Here is a 17,740-nt window from a genome sequence, read left to right as displayed (position 1 = left end):
TTTGTCCAGTGATGTTTGTACATGTTTAGAATGGCAACCTCAGTATTGTGGTCAGGCCTGAAACCTGACTGGTGCTCGCATAACAAGACAAAATTCTTGGTGTATTCACATAGCTGATCGTGGGTGCACTTTTCTGCAAGTTTAACCAGGAAAGGCAGATTTGATACAGGTGGGAAGTTGTTTAAGTCATTCTGTTCAATGCCCATTTTTCTTAATCGGGGAAATACTTGGCCCATCTTCAGGCAAACTGGGAGTGATCCTTGCTGGAGAAATGTTTCATAATTTTCAGTTCAATTCAACTGTAAATAGGAGAGTGACGGATTGGTGGATCTCTTTCATTAGGCGAGAGGGGAGGTGTGGTAGGTTTCAGTGAATGAATGGTGTTCTGTATTTCCCTCTCAGACAGAGATCTGAAACTGGTCCAGAAGGCTCCGTTCTTTATTAAGACAGTTGAGATGTGTAGGTCAGCATTCTTGCTGTGTGCAGTGAGGGTGGGGTTGATGGATTCCCTAGTTTGGGTATTACTTTGGCTGGAGATAGAGTTAATTATGGTTGCAAATTCTCTTTAAAGAAAGTTGAGAATTTGTTGAAAATGTCTGTCGAGTTGTTAGCTGTTGTGGGATCAACCAGTTTTCCTGATTGTTGTTTTAATATGTTAAAGAGTTTTCTGGGCCTGTTCTTCACTCTGTCTAGCTGTGATCTGTTTTGGCTTTTAACATACCCTTTATCTATGAGATGCTGTGTTTTCTCAGCTGTTCGAGATTGGTGATGTTTGAGTCCTTCCTCTACATTCGTTCCAGATGTCTTAGTTTATGTCTTTCATTTTTTATGTTTTGGTTGAACCACCGTACTGATAGTAAATACTTTAGCCTTTTATGACAGTGGTGTGGCCTTCTGAACAATGTTGGTCAAATTGCTGTTGTAGAGAAGTGTAATTTCTTTAATCAAGGTTTCGTCAATCAGAGGAGCCAATGAAGTTTGGCACAGATCCATTAGCTGTTCCATGTACATGGTTGAAATCACTGATCCAGGTGTTTTCTCTTTTCATATGACCCTTGATTTAAGTTACTTGTGTTGATATTTGGAACATAATTTTGTGGTGGGCTGACCAGCCTGTTTGGGTGATGTCTGACACATATACTGTACCCAGTTTAACAATGACGAGGCTTCATGTGTGGCACCTTTATTGTGAGTTGGCCCCTTGCATGATTGAATCATGTTGAGGTCCTGAAGAAGAGTGCTGCCACTGTGATGTCTTTGTCATCATTCCAATGCAGGTTCAAATCTCCTAATACTATTGTATTAGAGAGAGAGGTAGTATTGAGTGTTATTGTTTCTATAAGCTGCTCCAGGAAGAATGTGTTGTTGTCTGGAGGGTGGAATAAAAGGAGTGTTTTAGATATCAGTTTATTTTCAAGTCTGATTACAGCTACCATGAGCTCAAACAATGGCGCGTCGTCAAGCTAGAATGAGTTTAGGGTTAGGGAGTTTATGTAAATCATAGCGAGTACTCTGCTCTCCTTCGAAGTGCTATCTACACAGAAGCTGGCAAAATTCGGGGGAACGAGAAGCTCCAGTATAGGGGTTGCTGATGTGTTTTTACAGGTTTCAGTTAGGAAGAGAATGTCTAGTTCATTTGCTAGGTTCACGTTCGCTATATAGGTTGCGTATTTTGCAACTGATCAGCAGTTGTGCAGCATGCATTTCAGGTTTGTCACAGTTTTTTGATTCACTGTAGTGAGAGTTGTGTTCATTGCAATCGGAATCACATTGTTGTGATTGACTTGTAGAGGGTTGTGTCCCCGGTTTTTGTAGTTGGATATCCTGACGATCGGTATGGTGGATGATGTGTCGGGAGAGGTTTTATGTGCACTCTGGTAGTATCTTAGAAGAGAGTTTACCTCTTCTTCTGAGAGGTGAATGTTCGTTCTTCTCAGCCGGGAAGGCTTGTTGTCTCAGGGAGTTGTGAGTCTACTGTTGTAGATGTGTTTTCTGCAAGCTGGGGAGTCAGAGCATTTAGAAGAGGGTGTGAACATATTGCCTGCAGTGAATTGAAGTGTCGTGATATTCTTTTTAGCCCGTTCTATGTCTTCCCTGAGAAGTTGCAAGTTGTCGTTGATTTGATTCATGGGCAGGTTATGTTAGGCACTGACAAAACATATTATCATTCATAGTGAGGGGGGCGTGGTTTGGATGCCGAGGAGGTAGGCAGCGTGAGCCCGGAGCTCCGCGCCCGATTCCAGATATTATCCTGATAATCCACGCGAATTCCAGCAAAAATTGGAAAATTCATTGGCTGAAGGTGCCACGGAGGCAACGGCGTTCTGGGTTTGCGGACTACGGTTGCTTATCTTCCAAAGAATCGAACTTAGCAGGTGCCGCAGGAACGGTCGGCTTCGATCTAAGATGGCGTCCTGAGGCCTGAGCTGGTGGCGCAGAGAGCGGAGGTGACTTGAGGTCCTGCGCTTCTGGAGTTCCAGTGCCAGTGGTGATTGCTAGATCGGAGGGTTTCCCTCAGCTCTGTGAGGTGGCACGGGCGACCTCCTTCTCACCTTGGTGAAGCTACGACGGTGGAACGGGGGAGCAGGGGAGCTCGCCGAGGAAGACCTAAAATGGCGGCGGTCCTGTGAGGTGACCATTCCACGTACGGACCGGGGTTTCGGGGACCCCGTCACTGGCGCCTGGAATCCGGGAGACAGATCGACCCCGAATGAGGGGCCTGGATAGTGCTCGGTGTGCTACGTGTGTTCCGGATCTCCGGCTCTATTGCTCCAGGGAACTCTCCGGAGACGAGGTCCTGAACTGCTGACGGACTGTACGGAGATTGGACGATAGCCGAACATAGCGGCAGATCGGGCTGCCGAGGCCGACCATTGCTGTCGCCGAGATGGGGAAGCCGAAAGGGAAGGGGGACGGAGCGGCTGAACCAGAAACGATGGCCGGAGCGGACCATGACCACCCTGCTCTCCAACGCATGCAGAACCGCATACTGGAGGCTATCGCAACCACAAAGGATACTTTGCAGCAGGATATTGCCCAGGTAGCGACAGGCCTAGGCCTCCTGAAAGCGGAGCATGATAAACTTAAAGACAGGGTCAAGAGCATGGAGATATCCCTGCAAGCCTTGGCCCCAGAAGATAAAACACTGGGGGGCCAGATGGCAGATGCTCTGGACAGACTAAAAGTATTGGAGAGGAGAGCGGAGGACGCTGAAAATAGAAGTAGGCGCAATAACGTTCGTCTGGTAGGCCTGCCGGAAAAAAATGAGGGAGACGACATGGTGGGCTACCTCGACCATTGGCTACGCACTTCTTCTCGCTGGAACGAGCCCACAGAGTCCCGACCCGACCACCAGCTCCTGGTCTGCCCCCTCGACCGGTAGTGCTTAAGCTACTACATTATAAGGATCGGGACTGGTTACTGCAGAGAGCCAGGGAGGCAGGGCCCTTCCAGGTTGGCAACAACAGGGTCACCCTGTTCCCGGATTACACGTTTGAGACTCAGAGACTCAGGGCCAGTTTCCTATCGCTTAAGCGCGAACTCCGTGTAGAGGGAATCAAATATTCCCTCCTCTTCCCAGCGAAGCTAAGGGTTGTGGTGGACGATAAATCGCTTTTCTTTACCACTTCGGCGGACGCTTGGGCATGGTGGGACACTTATAAGGCCGGGACAGACGGGGCCAGAATCAGGGCAGAGGAGGCACAGAGGAAACAACCGACCAGGAAATCGCAACGGATTCGGAAGAATCTGCACAGATCTGGGAAACCATCAGTGTCGCAGACTGAGGAGGGGCGAAAGGCGGCTTTGCAGGCTGTGGTGGATCTCTCAGGAATGGTGCGGAGCCAGTCCAAGACGGGCACGGACTCAGAGGAGCAGGGCACGGAGTCGGAAACGGACCTCTCAGAATTTGGTGGCGCCAAGGGCCCTATTGTGACGCCACAGACATCGGGAGAGATCGTCGAGGCCTGAGGAACTTGCTTTGGAAAACGGTTTGATGGTCTGATACTGGGAAGCCGTGCCCGTGGATGCAGATTAACATTATTGTGGAACTTCGTGAGTGATCATGAGGGGATTACGGGGCGGGATATGCGGGACTAATCTGGTTTGACGAACTCCTTCGGTATCGGACCGCGCCCTACTGGCCCTTAAGGTCATCGCAGTGGAGACTGCGAATTGTAGTGTGTCTATTTGAGGAAAGTTTACCTAGTTGCAATAGTTTGGATGGGTTCTCTTCTGATCGAGGCGGGCCTGTCCTGGGGGGGGTGGGAGCCGAGAGTAGTTGGGGAAGCTCAGGTTGGGGTTGGAAGGGTGTGGGGTTCAGTGATTTGGAGAGGGTGGGGGGTTCAGTATTGTGTTGGCATAAGCGCATGGTTGGAAACTGTTATTGTTGTGTCTGGGGATGCAGGGGGGTATGGCTAATACGGGGGCTTTAAAATGTGCGACCTGGAATGTGCGGGGTCTACATACCATGATGCGTAGACACAAGGTCCATGCTTATCTGACACGTAGGGGAGTACATATAGCCTTTCTTCAGGAGACGCACCTCACGAGACAGGAAGGATTGGCGCTGCAGAGGAGATGGAGGGGGCAGCTGTTTAATACAACGTATTCGGCCTTTGAAAGGGGCGCCATGATTTGGATACGTGCTGGGGTTCCCTTTCAGGTCACCAAACAAGTAGTAGATCCAGAAGGCAGGTTCGTGGCTATAGAGGGGAGACTTAGGGGGCGAATAGTGTCATTGTGTAGTGTGTATGCTCCGAATGTGGATTTGCCCGCCTTCCTGACAACACTCTCGGGCAAGTTGGCGAGCTATTTGGCGGGCCCAATGATCATGGGAGGTGATTTTAACTCAGTAGTGGACACCACATTGGATAGGTCTCACCCCCCATTACACTCATCACCAGTACATAGGTTAGCGAAACGGAGATTGGATTGGCAGGAGAGTTGGGATCTGGAGGATGCTTGGAGGACGCTGCACCCCATGACAAGGGATTACTCATTTCATTCTAGTATACACGACCTACATGTCAGGCTGGATGTGTTTTTGTGCTCTTCTCCCGTGCTCGCAGCAGTAGGAAGTGCGGAATACCTGGCCCGCACATTGTCTGACCATAATCCTTTGTTGTTATCCCTGAATTGGATGGTGGATGTATCTTGTGTCTCAACTTGGCGACTACAGCCTGATACCCTGGATGACTTGTTATTTAGGGAAGCCTTGGGGGAGCGAGTGACTCGTTACTTTGAGGAGAACAGTGGCACCACGTCCACCAGGGCTGTGGAGTGGGATGCTTTTAAGGTGGTGGTTCGAGGACACTGTATTGGGGCCACTGCGGGTGCCTGCAAGACGCTGTTGGATGACCTCGAACGTGCGGAGCGGGGGTTGCGGAGGCTGGAACGGGAGCGCCCGAATCATCCCGAGCTTCGGGAGGAGGTTAGTAAAGCCAAAGAAGCAATGGCGATGGAGTTGGAGCGACTACGTAGTTTCGATCACAAGGTCTACCTGACTAGGGCGCATGCGGAGGGCGATAAGGCGGGGACTATGTTGGCCTGGCTTGCCAACCCGCTTCGGCGGGGCACTCCAATCGTGTCCACCCAGGCCGGGATCCTGGATAGGTTCAGGACGTATTATGAAGGCCTGTATGAGAGTGGGCCGGTGGGTGGGGAGGAGGAGCTTGACGCCTTTCTTGGGGGGCTGCAGTTGCCACAGCTAGAACAAACGGAGGCGGAGGAGCTGGGCCGCGCTATAACGCTTGGGGAAATAGGATGCGCAGTGAAGCAGATGGCTAGAAATAAAACCCCGGGGCTTGACGGCCTGCCGATTGAGTTCTACAGTAAATATATGGAGTGCTTAGCCCCGCGATTGCAATTGGTTTACCATTAGGCGAAGTCGAGAGGGAGACTACCACACTCCATGTGTGAGGCTCTTATGGTTCCTCTGTTGAAGCCCGGTAGAGCGAGTGGCGACCTCTCCTCCTATCGCCCATTATCCATGCTCACGACGGACTATAAGATTCTGAGCAAAATCTTGGCTAATAGATTGCTAACCCACATGACAGGCCTGATTCATAAAGACCAGTCCGGTTTCATTCCTACGCGGAACACCACCCACAACATCCGTAGGCTGACTCGGCTGCTGGGAGCTCGGTTGTCGGAGGGGGCCGCTCCCCTAGTGTTCTCCATAGATATCGAGAAAGCGTTTGACAGCCTAGAGTGGGGTTACTTGTATGCAGTGATGAGGCGTTTTGGTTTAGGGGACGGCTACATCGGCTGGACCAAGGTGCTGTACACGGATGCCACGGCGAGGGTTCGGGTGGGTTCGCTGATCTCGGTACAGTATCCGGTGCGACGCGGTACTAGGCAGGGATGCTCACTTTCCCCTCTTTTATTCGCGTTGGCGATGGAACCTTTTGCAGCGGAAGCCAGATGGGGACGCTACTATAGGGGGCTGGTCTATAGGGCCAGACCGCACGCTATCTCGCTGTACGCGGAGGACCTGCTGATGTTTTTGGCTAATGCAGATGAGGAACTGGTGGGTGCAAGGCGGCTACTTGAATTGTTTGGGAGGTTATCGGGCCTGAAGGTCAATTGGACCAAGTCTTGCCTGTTCCCATTGCGACGGGGGGAGCCGTGCCCTCTCACCACTCAGGAACTTAGATGGGAGCCTCATTGCCTGCACTATTTGGGGGTTTATGTATATCATACACCCGCAGATATACTGGATGGTAATATCACCCATTGCATAAACGCCCTGAAAGGGAATATGGACTTCTGGGCCACCCTACCACTCTCAATGACGGGTCGTGTCTCCTTGCTGAAGATGGTGGCACTCCCTAGGCTACTATATTACTTCCGAACCCTGCCGGTCTGGATACCCGGCTCCGTCTTTCGCCGTTTGAGATCACTGATTATAGCGTTTATATGGGGTACGGGTAGGCGATGGATAGCACTAGATACCCTCTTGCGGCCCAAGGATGAGGGAGGTATGGCAGTACCTGATTTTGAGTGCTATTATCTGGCGGCACAGCTGCAAACCTTTACCCAGGAGGTCGCGAGGGTTTACCGAGGCCCAGAACAAGGCAGAGACGAGGGCACCCCGCGTCATGTGCTTGCATATATCACCCTTCATCAGAGACTGCTCGTCAGGGACCTGACGGTGGAGGAACAGACGTTTCGGCTTTGCTGGAACCGGGCGCGTAAACGGGCGGGAATCCGTCAAATGTATACACCGGAGATTCCGCTGGGCATGATCACGCCCCTACCCCATGGTGGGGATTGGTCGAGACTGCTGGGTTGGGAAGAGGCTGGGCTACAGATGTTGGGCGACCTCTATGAGGACGGAGCATTGCTTCCGTTCCAGGATCTACAGGAGCGATTTGACTTGCCATGGGGAGATTATCTCTTGCACGCGGCAGTGACTGGCGCCATGCAGGAGCACTGGGGCGAAGGGCTGCAGGAACCGGCTACCTCTAAGGCTTGTCAATACACGATGATGGCAGCGGATACCTTTAAGGCAGTGACCTGTCTGTATTCCCGAATGTTGCGGGAAATCCTGCAACCGCTCACTACCCTGAAAGCTAAATGGGAACTGGACCTCCAAACGGAGATCCCCGATGCCACCTGGGGTCAGCTGGTGCGGAGGGCGCAAAAGAGCACGAGAAACGGCAGATTCCAACTTATACATTTTTACATTCTTCATAGGGCATATCTTACCCCAGGGAAACTGAAGCAGTACTTTGGGGTGGAACAGGCGGCCTGCCCTAGGTGTAACTCACTGGAGGCGGACTTGGGCCATATGCTCTGGGACTGCCCCCAGTTGAGGGAGTATTGGCAGGAGATTGGGAGAGTGCTGAACAACGCCACGGATAGAGTGATACAATACACTAAAGCGGTGGGAGTACTGCACTGGTTTCCTCACACACCTAAAAATAAGACAACCAGCACGTTTATAGATATGGGATTGATATTGGCGAAGAGGGAAATCACCAGGAATTGGAAATCAAAACAAGGGCCCAAGTATAAGCGTTGGTATAATGAATGTTTAAAGTGGGCGGCGTGCGAAAGTACTTTGCGATATCAGCTGGCTAGAAGGGCTGCGGAGGAGAAAGCTTTGGAGAGGGCGTCAGCATGGGAGACTATAGTGCAGGCACTCCGAGATGGTACTGGGGAGGAGGACGGAGAAGACACGGACTCTGATGTAGTTGACCCCACCAGCACACCAGGAGCGCACCCTTAGCGAATGTCACATTCCTTCTTGCACAAACCGGAACTTACGTTTTCTAGGATTCCACTATAGCGCAGCCATGGGGGGGGGGGTGTTGGGGAGTTCAGGGGGGTTGTTGATAGGGGGAGGGGGAGGGGTGAAAATTTAAAAGCGGTCCACGTCCTCCTGTGGTTTTAAGAAATGGACATCGAAAGAAGATACAGGAGATGGACATACTATCGCCGCAGCCCGGCCTTCTGGATAGGGGCACACTTGCTGTGTAATAATGGTCGTCGAACAACTGTGCACCATCACACTGTATTGCTTTAATATTCATCTTTGTACTGTGTATGAAAAATTTTGGTACTGCAATAAAAATGATGTTACAAAAAAAATCATTCATAGTGAGTGTTTGCGTGCTTTCATGACCTGCATTTGTTTTCTAATGAGAAAAACTTCAAGATACCACGGAACAAGATTACCTGATTAAGAGATCGGACGGCAGGATCTGCATGACTGCGGCGATGACTGTCATCATAACAATGAATTGAGAGATGGGGTAGTGCCCGACATACGAGGTGAGGCTACTTGTGGCAGGGGAGTAAGGGCCGCAGACTGCTGAGGGTTTCACAAGTAGCTTGCCGTGACCCGGGCCACTCTGAGCCCAGTTTCTCTAACGCTCATTAGTTGTGGTTTGTGATACAAGATCGGTAAATCGGTTAGGAAGGGATCTTTTATAAAAATGTAATTGCACAGTTTACTGTACACTGGATGGTGCTGAGTTTCAAATGCATGATGAAGATGTTGAATTTAAAATGGCCAGACAAGGGCCAGCTGTTGGAATGTTACCTGTGAGAATGGCAGAGGACTTACCTTCTCAAACTGTGAAATCTAAAGTATGGGATTTTTCAGTAAAATACCTCAGACTTACTAAAGGTATAGAAACTATTCAAATAATGATTAAACCTAATGCTGAATTTCCGAAATTACCACCATACAATCTAACACCTGAGACTGTAGCTGGAATCTCTTCGGTAATTGAATCAGTGCTATGACTAGGAATATTGAATAGTCGGAAGTCCTTGCAATTCACTGATCATGGGCTTGTAAAAACTGAACGGCAAATACAGAATCTTGCAGGACTTACGAAAAATTAACAGTATAGCCATTCCATGTAAGGAAAAATTCCAATCTCACCTCATTCAGGAAACAGTTAAAAACATTCCTCTTCACGGCTGCCCAATAACACCGGGCTACCTCCCCTTGTTCTGTTGGTTTCTTAGCGCTTGGACGCCCCCGGGCAGCAATCGCGCTCTACAAATCGACATACAAATACAAATACAAATGTTGTTCCATGGTACCAAATCCACCTACAATATTGTTTCAGATCCACTGTGATGCCGAATGGTTCACAGTAGTGGTTCTTTGCCAGGCATTCTTTTCCTTCTCATTACATGAGGAGAGTCAACGTTTGTTCTCTTTTAAATTTCAAAATAGAGTTTTAGCATGGTGCTGAATCCCACACGGGTACACAGAGAGCCCATCAATATTTAATCAGATTTTGAAAAAGAATCTTGAGACTTTATAAATGTCCTGTAATTTTGTTATTGTGTAGTATATTGACGATCTGCTTGTAGCGTCAAGTACACAAGAAGCCTGTGCGCAAGATACGGTTGCTCTGCTACATCAGGTGGCTGAGAACAGACATAATATGTCCCCGAGTAAGTTGCAATACTGTCAAAAAGAGGCCCTGTATTTAGGACATCTCGTTGACAAGGGAACAAGGAAGAGGCCATGAGAAAATTACTAAAATTATGAAAATGAATCAATAAATGCAGAGAAAAGTTAGAATGTTTAGGGAAATAGTGGGCTACTGTAGACAGTGATACCCAACTTTTCCATAGTGGCCAAGCCTTTACCTAAGCTGATGCTCAAAGATGTGCCTGAACTACTTCCACGGGACAGTGATTGCTTAAAATCGTTTCTAGGAGAGATGAGAGGTCCCTTCTTTGCTTTGAGTCTGGAAAATTGTGGTTAATATCCCAAGGGATATGGCTGTGGGACAACTGTGTTTATTACTCATTTTTCTGTCTGGATTCAGTGACTCCATTGACAGAATGTCCTCTGCAGAAGTCTCCAGTATGGCTGTAGTGCATGGTGTAATGGATATATGTTTTTCATGTCTATCAAAAACCAATAAAGCGTTCCTAGAGCTGAAAGTCTCTGTCATGCCCCGGCAGTAGGAATGCCTGATTACAGTAAAATGTTCATTTTCTTTTGCAGTGAAAGAAAGGGAATGCTCAATTCCATGGAGACTCTTGTAGACCTGTAGCATACTTTTCTACTTTCCCTGACCCTGTAGCCGCAGGTCTGCCTGGCAGCCTTAAAGTGAATGTGGTGGTTGGTGCAGTATTAAGAAAAGTGAAAGCATAGTCATCGGACATCCTCTTGGAGTAATGGTCCCACACTCCGTGGAGATTTTGCTATAAAGATCAAAACCGAGTATATGACAAATAGCAGACTCACAAAATACGAACAATAGATTCTTGCAGTAGAAAATGTTATTTTAAAAAGGTGTCAGACTCTTAATCCTGCTACATTGTTACAATTGCTTGAAAACGCAATTGATGGGGAAGAGGTTGAGCATGACTGTCTTTAAGTCACAGATTTATGCACCAAGTCAAGACCTGATATCATGGATGAACCCCTTGATGAGCCCAACTATATAATATTTGTTAGGCAAAAAATTATACCATGGCACTCTTTTTTATGTTTAAGAATTTTATTGAGTTTTAAGGATGACAAACACAAGAAAAAGAAGCGGTAACAACATTATCAGAGCAGTATACATATTACAAATAATATATAAGGATATAATATATAACTGTAAAATGAGAAAACTCTAACAGAAAAAGGGAAAGAAAGTAAAAGAAAATGAGGGAAAGAAAATATAAACGAAAAGTGAAAGGAAAGTAAAAATGCATAGAATGAAATATAACATCGAGAGGAGGAAATAGTTTAAGGTACAGGTGCATGTGAAGCAAGGTAGGATGTAAAAGGTAACCAGAGAAGATCAGACTTAATTTTCTGAGATAAAATAGAGGAGGACACAGTAGCAATTCTATGTTCATCACAAATGAAATTCCACCAGATTAGTGAGGATAACTTGGAATTATCCTTTCAACTTGACAAAATAACTTTAAAAGCTAATGCACTAAATAGGTCAAACAATAAAAATATAGGAGAACATTCATCTAAGTCAGGTGAAGATGAACCTACAATTTTTTTTTCAATGATAACGTAACATCACAATTGAAGATTTTCGTGCAAGTAGACCAAATAGAACGCCAAAAGGTCGAAGTATCAGAACATTCATAAATTTGATGTGTTAAAGTAACAGTAGATTAAGAACAAGACCAGCACAAGGGAGATGAGGAAGGGGAATACTTGGATATACAAACAGGAGTAATAACGGCTCTATTGTAAATAAAATAGAGAGATTGAGTTATATGAGCAGCAGCAGATATTTTACATAACTTAGACCATAATTTATCCCAAGCGGAGACAGATATTGAAAAGGACAAGTCATTTTCCCAGGCTAATTCTGTAAGGGATTTAGGTCTTTCAGTAACATGTAATGACAACAACTTATAAATATGAGCGGCTTTAGGCTTGTGTTCTTGAGAAATATTATATAGAGGTGTAGATGGAGTAAGAGAGGTGGGTACATTAGAGAGATCGAAGGTAGCTAAATGAGACTGCAAAGCTGTTGAAATTAAAATATATTCATGAAGGAATGTGTCAGGTAAATGGTATCGCAATTATAATTCAGGAAAGGAAATAACAGAGTTTTGGTGAATAAATTGATGGATAAGATCATTTCCTTCTCCTTCCAGTGTTTGTAGTAGAACGATTTTCGTTTGTATTTGATGTGTTTGTTATACCAGATAGTGGAGGATAAAAAACATTGAAACAAGTCTAGACCATCAACAAATATGTTATATAATACATTTTGGGAATATTTTAACTTTGGATTATTGGATATAAAAGTACAATTAGACATGGAAATTACATTACGAAAAGAAAAGTCTTTTAATAAGGAACGTTCAAAAATAATCCATCTGAGTATAGGGATATCAGCAAATTCATAAGATAGGGCAAAAAATTGTCTGATCAAAAATACAGAGTGATAGGCTTTAAAACCAGGAAAACGCACAACTCCTGTGGGTGGTTTTTTTTCCATAAAAACTTTGGACAAATGGAATTGATTTGTGAAAAATATGAGACAAGGATACGAAAAGGTAGCATAGATAATGTATAGAGGATATGGGGGACAATCATCATTTTAATGGTGTCCAGCCTACCCCACCAGGACCTACGGAGAGTTGACCAAGCCAGTAGTAGAGATTGAATTTTGGTAAATAATGCATTAAAAGTGTGTTTAACTGTGACAGACAAAGAAGCAGAAAACCAGATACCAAGGTTTTTGATTTTTGTAGGACACCAAGTAAAATGAGTGTCATTAAACATATATTGATAACATAATGAATTCAGTAGCAGTACTCCTGTTTTTGAGAAGTTCAATTTATATCCAGAAATATTAGAATATAACTGAACCTCGTCCAAAAAGGGAGGAAGGGAAGTGTGTGGGCTAGACATGTATATTAATATATTGACAGCAAATGCTGACATTTTGGTTTCTAAAAAAATATATGTGAAGCCAGAAATATGTGTGTTAACACGAATACGTTCAAGGGAGGGTTCAAGGCATAAAACAAATAACAAGGGAGAAAGAGGACAACCCTGACGTGTACCTCTAGACAAAGAAAAGAAAATTGAGAAACGATTATTAACAAAGATACTGGCTCGAGGGTAAGAGTTTAACAATTTGATATAGGATATAAAAGTTGGACCAAATCCAAACAATTAAAGTGTTTTAAACATGAATTGCCAATTAATTCGGTCAAAAGCCTTTTTGGCATCTAAGGGCAACGCTGCAAGTAGGGATTTAAAATTTTTAGCAAATGAAATAACATTGGCAAACATACGAGCATTATCTGCAGCCAATCTGCCCTTAATAAAACCAGCTTGATCAGTTTTAACCAATAATGGGATAATAGTTTCAAGACGAGTGGCAAGAATTTTAGCAAACATTTTACAGTCATAATTGATTAATGAGATGGGACGGTAATTTTTACACAGGGAATGATCCTTGTCAAGTTTAGGAATGAGAACGATCAAGGCTTCCATAAAGGAGCCAGAGTCTTTGGATTCAGCAATAGAGGAATTAAAGAGAGTCAGTAATTTGGGAGTGAAAATAGAGGAAAAAGTAGAATAAAATTCAACAGAAAGGCCATTCGGCCCTGGTGCTTTTAATTTTTTTTTATTTGATAGCATCAAGTATCTCTTGAATAGTAACATCCCTCTCTAATAATTCAAATTCATCAGGTAAGGAAGGAGGGGAGGGGAGGCTAGAAAAGAAGTTGTTTAAATTTTGGGTAGAGGGATTCGTATCATTGCAATAAAGTGATTGGTAATAATCATGAAATACATTAGCAATATCCTCGTCCGATGTTGCGAGGCTATTAGTAGATTCATTTAAAATGGTCCAATAGTTTTGCGCTCAGACTTAATTTTTAAGTAATTAGCCAGCATCCTACCAGCTTTATTGTGGCCCCCATGATGTTTAGATTTGATTTCAAGAAGGACATTACAAGCATCAACTGTAGCTAGTTTATAAAGTTCAGATTTGGCTTTTATCAATTCATGCAGAGCAGAAGGAGATTTAGAAGAAAAATAAGTATGTTCCAATAATTTGAGTTGTTGTAGTGATGCTATATACTTATTTCGAGTAATTTGTTTTTTCTTCGCTACATATGCAATAGTGAAGGCTCGATAAGAAGCCTTAAAGGCATCCCAATTTTTAGAAGTAGAGGTATCAGAGGGCTTATTAAGTAAGAAAAATTAATTAATAAAGGCAGTGGCTTCAGAGATGAAAAGGGTATCGGACAATAGGGAATTATTTAATTTCCAGCGGCTAAATTTTGGGGAACTTAAGGAGAGGTCCTAAACAGAGAGGACAGGTGCATGATCAGAAATAAAAAAAGATCCAATCTCCGAGGACTGAATAGATGGGAGAAGGGATTTACCAACCAAAATATAATCAATTATAGAACGTGTTTGATGAACATTTGAGAAAAAGGTAAATTCAAGGGAATCAGGTTTGCAAGTTTTCCAAACATCATACAGTGGACTAGAGGTAATGGCAGATTGAAAGGCTTTATGGTATTTATCTGGATTCAATTTACACTTAGATTAGATTAATGTCACCAGCAACTACAATATTCGGACAATGAATGGAAGAAAGTAAAGTTTTAATAGAATTCCAAAATTCTGGGTCAGGTCTGACTGGGCCGTAAATGTTCAAAAGGACTAGCTCTTTATTGTGTATGACAACCTTAGCCATTACCCATCGTCCATCAGCATCATTTTGCGTAGATAACATTTGTACATATAATGACTTATGAAATAGAATCGCAACACTCCTTTTTTGCTAGCTGAAGGAGAGAACAAAACCTGACCCACCCATTGTCTTTTTAACTTGAGCGATTCAATTTCATTACAATGCGTTTCCCGAATAAAAAAAACCTGAGCATTTACTTTAGATAAATGAGGGAGTACCTTTTGTCTTTTGCCGGGGTGACTAAGACCACGAACATTCAATGTGACAAAATTACACATAATGGAGGGGTGGAAGGGTAGTACATGAAAGGGGATGATACACTTCAGGGGAACAGCGGGAAGGAGAAAACCAAAATATATGAGATAAAAGTAAAAAATAAGTTATATAACAATAAAAAATACTAGTGAACACATGCAACAAATAGAACAATGTCAAACAAATAAGAAATGAATAAAGTAAAGGTGGTATAAAACAATGAACTTCAGAATTGGACAAATGCAACCCATTAAGCATCATGAAATATGAGACAGAAAGCAGAAATGAAAAAGAAGAAAAAGAAAAGGGGAGCAGAAATAGAAGAAAAAGAAGGTAGATCAAGTAAAGAGATCCAGATCTAAGAGAAAATGGCCATGACTGATGCATGGGGCGCAACAGTACCGACGAGAGAAGAAACGTCAGAAAAACAGATAAAAAGATTAGAAGTATAAACAGCCATAGTGAAAGAGATGTAGAAGAAATACATAAAACCTAAGAATGAAAAGCGGGACCAATGGTAGTGTTTGTGGAAAGATTCTAGAGAAAAGACCTCAGTATAATAGGATTCTCAAAGGTACTTGTGGAGCCATCATGAGTAAATTGACACAAACAAGGATGAAGAATACCATATTGAATATTCATTTGTCTCATTTGAGGGCAAAGAGCCAGAAATTCCTTCCTTCTTGCATTAGTAGCATTAGAGAGATCTTGTGATAAGAAGATGTTATGACCAGACCATTTGAGGTGACGTTTTGCTTTTGCTGCAGATAGGACACTCATTAAGTCAGTAAATTAAAAAAAATAACATAATAATTCCTCTAGGTTTGGAAGCATGAGATTGAAGACGACCAAGGCGATGGCCTCGCTGAATATTTAATGAAGGTTCTGGGGGAAGATATAAAAGTTCTGAGAGGAATTTCCTTAAGAAGATAAGCATATCCAGACCTTCAATATTTTCTAGCAGACCATAAAGACGTAGGTTATTGTGTCTATTACAATTTTCCAGGTCCTCAGTGTGGAGTTTAAGGCGATGAATTTCCTATTCCAAAAACTGAATTTTTGTGGCTATATCATGTAAGTCACTGATGCGTTGCTCCATATCTAACACTTTAGCTTCCATATTAATCCATCGGTCTTCTATTTGTTGAAGTTTCTCATTAGTTATTGACATAAAAGTCTTACGCCCCTCACCTCATCCAAAATAATGTCAAGTAGAGGATTTTGAGAAGATAAAATGGGTGATGGAGGGTCATTTTTGGCTCTCTTGGGCTTAGTACCTGTAGACGATGCTCTGACTAAAATTGGTGCCTCACTGGCTATCTTGAAATGATGTGAAGAGCGAGAATTAACTCTTGATAAAGATTTCAGTCTGCCCATATTCTCCGTTAGAAAGCAGTAGTAATCAAAAATTCTCCAGAGAAAAAGATGGCAAAAATAGAAATGTGTTCCAGGTAAGAATAGCGTCACCCTTTGTTTGCACTCTAATATTAGTTGACAAATGAACCAAGGAGAAACAACGTTGGTAGCATTTATTTAGTTCAAATGTCTGACTACCATGAGGCTAGAAGGTATGGCAAGAGTGTAATAAACAAAAACAGTCATGTGCATGACATAAAGAGCAGGAGCGCAGAAAACTGAGAAATTAGCATCTTCTCAAATAACCATGTATAATGAAGAAAGTAATAAAGAAGCTTGCTGGGATTAGACAGAGAAAAACCAAATGAACATGTTATCTTTTTTTCTTTCTGTCGTATATGCTTAGTTCAAGATGCTGAGGAGATATAACATGAATAAAGGAACAATACTACTGAAAACGCTGAAATTCCATGCCAATGCAACGTGTGGAAACAGAGAAAAAGAAAAAAAATGCATTGCCGCGTGTTTCATAACAAAAACGCCGGATTACCTTCAGGCTTGTTGAAGCAAACGGCCATTATAAAATGACGGCTGCTCGCATTGTGTGAGGGAACAAACACCACCGCTGGCGCCAGTTCGTGCAGAGAAGTCGGGCAGACTGCCTCAATCGCCGCTCCGAACCCTCAGGCGTCGGAATCCATCGAAATATTCCTTGCTGAGGGCTGAAAACAGGCTGTAATTAGTAAATTAGGTCCACGTACGAGCGGAGCTCAAAGCCGAGCCGCCATCTCCTTGCGGCGCGGTACCACGCCCCCATACCTTGGCACCCTATAAGTAGTCCATCAATTCTCAAAAGTCCTTGCAGTAAGAATGCACACAGTGAGTTAATTGTGTAATTTATTCAAGAAAACAGGAATCCACAATCTTCCGTGTATTCATAATGTGACAACCGATCTTCAGTATGTTCAATAACGGAAAACAGCCGACACGTGTTTCGTCACAAAAGTAAATGTTGTTGTGGACGCAAAGGTTCCAGTGCAAGTCAACCCATAGTAAGGCAACATGTAGTCACAAGCAGAAATGAATGTAACATGTAGTGGAATATGGGATGGGATCCTACATATAGTATGCCACCCTTAGTATAGTTGTTGAACTCAAAGCATAGCCGTCACTAATGAGAAGATTCCAAAAGTCTGTTAGCCCTAGTAATTAAGCAGTCGGCTAAGGTGTTTAACAACCTTTTGTAGCATTAGCTGGAGTATCAGTAATATTTGTTGATGGCTCACTGTCCAGTTCAGGAAGTGGTGGAAGCCTACTGGCTTCGAGGTGTACCTTTGCTCAAGTGGCTGAATTGGTTGTCCTTAGCACAGCTTGCTATCTTTCAGACCAATTGAAGGTGACAATATTTACTGACAGTCAGGATGGCTTTAGTGTAGTCAGTGACTTTGGACAGTTATGGTCACAGA

This window comes from Lissotriton vulgaris, chromosome 4_1 (genome assembly GCF_964263255.1).
Source record: "Lissotriton vulgaris chromosome 4_1, aLisVul1.2, whole genome shotgun sequence".
NCBI classification, from domain to species: Eukaryota; Metazoa; Chordata; class Amphibia; order Caudata; family Salamandridae; genus Lissotriton; species Lissotriton vulgaris.
This window is presented reverse-complemented; position numbering follows the sequence as displayed.